This window comes from Pongo pygmaeus, chromosome 7, assembly GCF_028885625.2.
Source record: "Pongo pygmaeus isolate AG05252 chromosome 7, NHGRI_mPonPyg2-v2.0_pri, whole genome shotgun sequence".
Taxonomy (NCBI): Eukaryota; Metazoa; Chordata; class Mammalia; order Primates; family Hominidae; genus Pongo; species Pongo pygmaeus.
Window position 1 is genome coordinate 71,105,668 of NC_072380.2, and position 8,124 is coordinate 71,113,791.

General features: G+C 42.1%; 1 non-coding gene across 1 annotated transcript; it reads right to left on the bottom strand.

Annotated features, from left to right (window-relative positions):
• Positions 1-7,388: 7,388 nt before the first annotated feature.
• LOC129043312 (small nucleolar RNA SNORA51) lies at positions 7,389-7,518 on the bottom strand. Its single transcript, XR_008504404.1, has one exon. It is a non-coding gene; the product is annotated as a small nucleolar RNA SNORA51 (small nucleolar RNA).
• Between the last annotated feature and the right edge of the window lie 606 nt (positions 7,519-8,124).

Here is an 8,124-nt window from a genome sequence, read left to right on the forward strand (position 1 = left end):
TGAATATTGGCCCCCACTCTCTTCTGGCTTGTAGAGTTTCTGACAAGAGATCCGCTGTTAGTCTGATGGGCTTCCCTTTTTGGGTAACCCGACCTTTCTCTCTGGCTGCCCTTAACATTTTTGCCTTCATTTCAACTTTGGTGAATCTGACAATTATGTGTCTTGGAATTGCTCTTCTTGAGGAGTATCTTTATGGCGTTCTCTGTATTTCCTGAATCTGAATGTTGGACTGCCTTGCTAGATTGGGGAAGTTCTCCTGGATAATATCCTGCAGAGTGTTTTCCAACTTGGTTCCATTCTCCCCGTCACTTCAGATACACCAATCAGACGTAGATTTGGTCTTTTCACATAGTCCCATATTTCTTGGAGGCCTTGTTCATTTCTTTTTATTCTTTTTTCTCTAAACTTCCCTTCTCACTTCATTTCATTCATTTCATCTTCCATCACTGATACCCTTTCTTCCGTTTGATCGCATCGGCTCCTGAGGCTTCTGCATTCTTCACGTAGTTCTCGAGCCTTGGCTTTCAGCTCCATCAGCTCCTTTAAGCACTTCTCTGTATTGGTTATTCTAGTTATACATTCGTCTAAATTTTTTTCAAAGTTTTCAACTTCTTTGCCTTTGATTTGAATATCCTCCTGTAGCTCGGAGTAATTTGATCGTCTGAAGCCTTCTTCTCTCAACTCGTCAAAGTCATTCTCCATCCAGCTTTGTTCCGTTGCTGGTGAGGAACTGCGTTCCTTTGGAGGAGGAGAGGCACTCTGCTTTTTAGAGTTTCCAGTTTTTCTGCTCTGTTTTTTCCCCATCTTTGTGGTTTTATCTACTTTTGGTCTTCGATGATGGTGATGTACAGATGGGTTTTTGGTGTGGATGTCCTTTCTGTTAGTTTTCCTTCTAACAGACAGGATCCTCAGTTGCAGGTCTGTTGGAGTTTGCTAGAGGTCCACTGCAGACCCTGTTTGCCTGGGTACCAGCAGCGGTGGCTGCAGAATAGCGGATTTTCATGAACCGCGAATGCTGCTGTCTGATCGTTCCTCTGGAAGTTTTGTCTCTGAGGAGTACCCGGCCGTGTGAGATGTCAGTCTGCCCCTACTGGGGGGTGCCTCCCAGTTAGGCTGCTTGGGGATCAGGGGTCAGGGACCCATTTGAGGAGGCAGTCTGCCCGTTCTCAGATCTCTAGCTGCATGCTGGGAGAATCACTGCTCTCTTCAAAGCTGTCAGACACGGACATTTAAGTCTGCAGAGGTTACTGCTGTCGTTTGGTCTGTGCCCTGCCCCCAGAGGTGGAGCCTGCAGAGGCAGGCAGGCCTTCTTGAGCTGTGGTGGGCTCCAACCATTTCGAGCTTCCCGGCTGCTTTGTCTACCTAAGCAAGCCTGGGCAATGGCGGGTGCCCCTCCTCGAGCCTCGCTGCTGCCTTGCAGTTTGATCTCAGACTGCTGTTCTAGCAATTAGCGAGACTCCCTGGGCGTAGGACCCTCTGAGCCAGGTGTGGGATATAATCTCCTGGTGTGCCATTTTTTAAGCCCGTCGGAAAAGCTCAGTATTAAGGTGGGAGTGACCCGATTTTCCAGGTGCCATCTGTCACCCCTTTCTTTGACTAGGAAAGGGAACTCCCTGACTCCTTGCACTTCCCAAGTGAAGCAATGCCTCGCCCTGCTTCGGCTCGTGCACGGTGCACTGCACCCACTGTCCTGCGCCCACTGTCTGGCACTCCCTAGTGAGATGGACCTGGTACCTGAGATGGAAATGCAGAAATCACCCATCTTCTGCGTGGCTCACGCTGGGAGCTGTAGACCGGAGCTGTTGCTATTCGGCCATCTTCCCTCTCTTCCCATCTTAACTGCCATTGCCTGTCTGAAATCTCTCTGGCTCCAACCTGAGTTCTCACCTTTCTTATTCACTGGAGTGCTTGCTGGTGATCCTTTGATGGGACTTCTCATATTTCACCCTGCCCTACAGTTATATATATATATATATATGTATGAAAAAAATATATAACATATACATTATATATAACATATCTTATTAAAATATATATAATGTGTGTGTGTGTATATATATATATTTTCCCTTTCTTTCTTTTATTTTTAGAGGCAGGATCTCACTCGGTCACCCAGGCTGGTGTACAGTGGCTAGGTCATGGCTCACTGCAATTTGGCCTTTTGGGCCCAAGCCATCCTCCCACCTTGGCCTTTCGAGAAGCTGAAACCACAGGTGTGCACCACCATGCGCAGCTATTTTTTTTTTTCATATTTTGTAGAGATGGGGGTTCTCCTTATGTTGCCCAGGCTGGTCTCGAACTCCTGGGTTCAAGGGATCCCACCTTGGCCTCCCAAAGTGCTGGAATTACAGGCATGAGTCACTGCACCCGGCCTCCTTTTTCAACTAGACAAAAAGTTTTAGGGGAAGTATTACTGTGTCCAGTTCATCTCTGAGGCTCCCACAATGCCCAGAACACTTGAAAATAACAAGTACTCAATAATTATTTGTTTAGTTGAGTTTAGTTAAAATAAATTCAAACAGCTTTCTCCTCAGTACATGTTAACAAAATAATTATAACAAAGACATACATAATCACAATAAGCAGTCGAGCCAGGATTTGAATACAGACAGTTTACCATGCTTTAAACTCTTGGATTTGGTTGCCTTGACAGCAGTTAGAATATGTGTTGCAAACTTGTTGGTCCAGCTATGGAGCTTCACTCTAATTGCAAAAACATATAAAATGTCCTGAAGAGACCTAACATTTTCTCCCTGACAGTGTGTGAGAGAAAAAAAAAAGTTTTCATTGAGACATTAGTTTCAAGGAGTAGGAACATATATAAGAGCATTCCTTTCATGAATTTATGATAACTTTGTCATCTATTTTCTAGTTTAATTCTTTCAGGATGTATAGATACAAACTTATAAACATGTAGACATAGTCAAACTTACTATTTGCTATTAGAGTGAGTGTTCCCAGTTTGAAGACCTAGACAATTGCTCTGAAATCTACCCAACCTGGGCATAAGTACAAGTTGTGCTTTTGGTCAGGCTTTGGGGAAGGAATATGCCTTTCTAATCCTCAAACTCCTAATCTATAAGACAAGGATGCTATTAGGAGTGCAATGCATAACTTATGATAGGAAGAGCCACAAGAGGCTCAAAGGTGGCAAGAATGTACTTTATTAAAAGCCAAAGATGTAGGATTTGAAGTAAGCTTGGCTTGGTGATCAGATCCTTATTCTGGGCCTTTGGGCTTCAACAAGCAGGAGGAAGTAAGGGCATAGCAAAGCATTCCTCAGTGTTGGGACTTGAAATCCATTAAGGGAGTGTGAAAATAACATTAACTTCATTGGTCCCCACATAAAGTAAACACTTGTTCTAACTGGAAGCATTACATTTATTCATTTACAGAATATGAGAAAGAACTTGGTCCCCACATAAAGTAAACACTTGTTCTAACTGGAAGCATTACATTTATTCATTTACAGAATATGAGAAAGAACTGAGTGAACCAATGATGTAGCAAATAATTTTCCATTTGCATTTTGGGACATATTTGAACCTATTTTTAAGTAGTGTCTGGGGTTTTTCTGGGGGAAAGAAAGTAGAAAGTCTCTTTAACATTGTCCTTTAATAGCAGGATCAAAATTTTCCTGAATTATCTGTGATTTTTCCTTATGTGCAGATGAGTTTACTGTTTTTACCATTTGGTGTTTCCAGTCAACGTGCCGATCTCCACCATCATCTTGATCAAGAACCCCCTTCCAGCTCCACATCTCTCTGTTAAGAATACCTTAAGTAGGTTTTTTACTTTACAAACCAGTGTACAGTTTCTTTTCTAAAATATTTTGAGAATTTTAGGTTCTGGAAAGATCCAGAGACTACAGATGAGAAACAATAATACTCATTGCCAAGTGATCAGACACAAAGAATTGCACAGAAACTGAAAAATACCAACTAGGTTGACTGCTGCTTTGTGATGCTTCATGGGCTGCTCCAAGGCCAATGCACTAGCTCCCTGGCTGGCTGGAAGAATGTGGGCCTCCTGCTCCAGGAGGAGAATGATCTCAGACCCCATTCCACCGAACTTTCAGCAGGATAGTTTGCCCTTATTTTGATTTATGGGCATTTTCCAATAAAGGTAGGTCTAAGATTTCATTTATCAGTATAATTAAATAAACTTGGAAGAATATATTCAGAAAAATATTTTTCTCTCTTTTTTAGATGGCTCTGTCTAGCTTTGCTCTGCTTATCTTGAAACTACCTCAATACAACCAACAATTTCTGCCAGGGAAGCAGAAAAACCATGCACACACTGTTGGCTAGTTGTGTGTGCTTTCTGTGTGGGAGAGGACAGAGTAGGATTAAAAGTCAGGCTCTGAGGTCCAACCTGGGTCTAAAAACAGGTTTTGCTACTGACCAGGCTTTGGGGATTGAATCCATCTGGGTGATTCTTAATTTCCTCATTATAAGACAAGGATAGCAGACTGGCATGGTGGCTCATGCCTGTAATCTCAGCACTTTGAGAGGCCAAGGCAGAAGGATCGCTTGAGCCCAGGAGATCAAGGCTAGCTTCAACATCATAGCAAGACTCTGTCTCTACCAAAAAAATAAAAATAAAACTAGCTGGGCATGGTGGCATGTGCTTGTAATCCCAGCTACTCAGGAGGCCAAGACAGGAGCATCACCTGAGCCCAGGAGTTTCAGGTTGCCGTGAGCTATGAGTGCACCACTGCACTCCAGCTTGAGCAATACAGTGACACCTTGTCTTAAAAAAAAAAAAAGATATGGATGCTACGGATGCTATTAAGAGTGCAATGCATACCTTATGGTAGGGAGACCCACAAAGGCAAATAATTCTAATATTTATTGAGCACTAATAGTAGGCACTGGTTTAAGCTCCTTAAATGTATTATCCCGGCCGGGCACAGTGGCTCACGCCTGTAATCCCAGCACATTGGAAGGCCGAGGAGGGTGGATCACGAGGTCAGGAGTTTGAGACCAGCCTGACCAACATGGTGAAACCCGTCTCTACTAAAAATACAAAAATTAGCCAGGCATGGTGACTCATGCCTGTAATCCCAGCTACTCAGGAGGCTGAGGCAGGAGAATCATTTGAAACCAGGAGGCAGAGGCAGGAGAATCATTTGAACCCAGGAGGCAGAGGTTCCAGTGAGCCGAGATCATGCCGTTTCACTCCAGCCTGGGCAACAGGGCGAGACTCTGTCTCAAAAAAAAAAAAAAAGTATTATCCCATTACTCCATGAGGTGGACTCTATTATTAATCCCAGTTCCTTGGAGAACTTGGGGCACAGAAGTGGTTTAGTCCCACAGCAGTTAAGTGCTGGCAGTAATTCTAGCCCTGGCTGCTTCTGCATGTGCCTGCTTCTCCACTATGCAAAGCTGCTTTTTCACAAGCACGGCTGAAGTGACTCAGGGTGATTTCAGAGCACACAGCAACATGTGCATGTAGTATGCTGAGTGCTTCTGAGTGACGTGACAAGGCCCAAGAAAGTCTAGCAGGATTGGTGAGGGCTGAGGTTCATCACCTACCTGGGTTAGGGTGTTTGCATTTGGGAGAAAGTGCGACCAAGAGGCCAGCCAGAATTGGGCTCCTGCCACCGTGCTGAGACTGCTCTGCTCTGAGCTTCTCTTGAAAGCCTGAGGGTAGATCAACTTTCCCTTTCCTCTTTGTCTAATATTTTTGCGCCTCATCCCCCAACCATACTATCCATAAACATCAGCAGTCAAATAAATAAAAGAATATTTCTGAGGCTGCCATTTAAGAGGCTGTGGGGCTGGGAGGCCTATTAAACATGTCTAGAATACTAGACATTTTTTTTGGCCGACTTCATGTTTTAAGATGCTCCATAACCTCTCCTTTTTTTGTGAAGCCTTTCTTCACCTCTTTGCCCCAGATGTATTGTTTGTTTTTCTTTTATGATGTCTTCCATATGCATCCTTCTCAACCAACCAGGAGTATATAATCTTCTTGAGAACAGGGATTCTTTTATTTTTCTTTTTTTTTGAAACAGGGTCTCACTCTGTTATCCAGGATGAAACGCAGTGCCTTGCCTCAATCATAGCTCACTACAGACTTGAACTCCTGAGCTAAAGTGATCCTCCCACCTCAACCACCCAAGTAGCTGGAACTACAGATGTGCATCACCATGCCCGGCTAATTTTTTTATGTTTTATAGAGACGGGGTTTCACTATGTTGCCTAGGCTGGTCTTGAACTTCTGGGCTTAAGGATCTTCCTGCCTCACCCTCCTAAAATGTTGGGGTTGCAGGCATAAGCCATCGCCACTGGCCTCAGAGAACAAGTATTTTGACTTTTGGATCACGATGTGACCTACAGCATACAGCTTATCATCTAAAAAGTAGAAGCTCATTATGAAATAGAAAAATGTGAAACATCTATAAATCAAACCATTCCATAAACCAAGTCAAGTCAAAATACAAATGACAGATTGGGAGAAAACCTTTGCAAATTATATAACAGTGTATTGTGATTCATAATATATAAACAGTTTCTTCAAATTAAAAAAATTATTTAAAAAATGGATAAATGACAGTTATTTTATCAAAGGTGAAATGCAAATAAATGAGTAGTCAGTAACATGTGGAAAAATTCTAATACTCATTAGAAATTGAGAAAGTGTAAGTGAAATCACTGCCCTCCAAATTTTAAACATATAGGCAAAAACTTAAAAAAGATTTACTTCTAGAAAAGAAAAAAAGAAAAGAAATAAGGAGGAAGGAAAAACATTTATGTACAATGGGTAGTTGTGAAAGGGTGTGAAGGAGTTTGAAATCACATATTTTATGTGTAATTATGTGTAGTGTGTTAGTCTGCTAGGGCTGCCATAACAAAGTACCATTGACTTAGTGACTTTAACAACATAAATGTATTTTCTCACAGCTCTGGAGACCAAAAGTCTGATATCAAGGTGTCTGCAGGGCTGGTTTCCTCTGAGGCCTCTCTCCTTGGCTGGTAGATGGCTTTCTTCTCTCTGTGTCTTCACACGGTCTTCCCAATATGCCTGTGTCCTAATCTGTTCTTACAAAGACAACAGTTATATTGGATTAGGGCCCACACCAACAAACACATTTTAATTTCTGTATCCCTTTAAAGATCTTGTTTCCAGATATGGTTATATTTTGAGGTAGTGGGGGTTAGAACTTCAACATATAAAGTTTGGGAAGACACAATTCAGCTCATAACATATAGGGGTATACATAGATAAACACATACTTACTAAACAGGTAGGTGCATGTTACAGAAAGAAACCAAGTAGGATAAACTCCAAATTGTTAGCAATTTTACCTCTAGGGTTGGGATGGAATGGATAGAGAATATTTGATTCATTTTCCAATTTTAAAAGGTCTGGACGATGGTCTTCCATATTTCCCTATTCACAATACAGACGAGGCACAGGGCCCGGGGATGAAATGCATATGGGGTAGGTTTATTTCCTTCTCTTTCTACATAGTCAGTATAAGAACACAGCTGTGTTAAATACCAGGAGGCTGTTCTGGTATTATTGTTTGTTCCTTGTTCCTTTTTGAGCTTTTCAGGATTTTCAAATGATAATAACAACAATAAAGATAATAGAAATATCGTGTACAGAAAACATATCATCATCAGAGGCACACACTGCCCAGACGCTAGCCAACACTACTCCTACTCTTGGGCAAACAAGAAAGCTACATTTCCCAGCCTTCCTTGTAGTTAGATTGGATGATTTGACTGAATTTTGACCAAAGTAACATAGGTGGAAGAAAATAAGCCACTTCAAGTCTTGGTCTTAAAACATCTCTTGTTATCTTCCTTAGTTTGCTCCCTCTTTTCTTGACAACTTATTGAATCAGAGGATCTAGTGAGGGAACTCTGAGCCGATTCTCTGAGGTGGCAGAGGCGTATGGTAGAAGAAGCTGGAGTTCCTGAGTCACCACAGGGAGTAGATCCAAGATAGCCTGATTTATATCTGACTTTGTGTTAAGTCACTGTGTTTTATGGTTATCTGTTCCAGCAACTAACATTAATTACTATGACAAATATATCACCAATACTAGCTCCTTTCTATAAAGTAAATGTCATCCATTAAAATGAAATATGTACACACCCTTCCAACTAG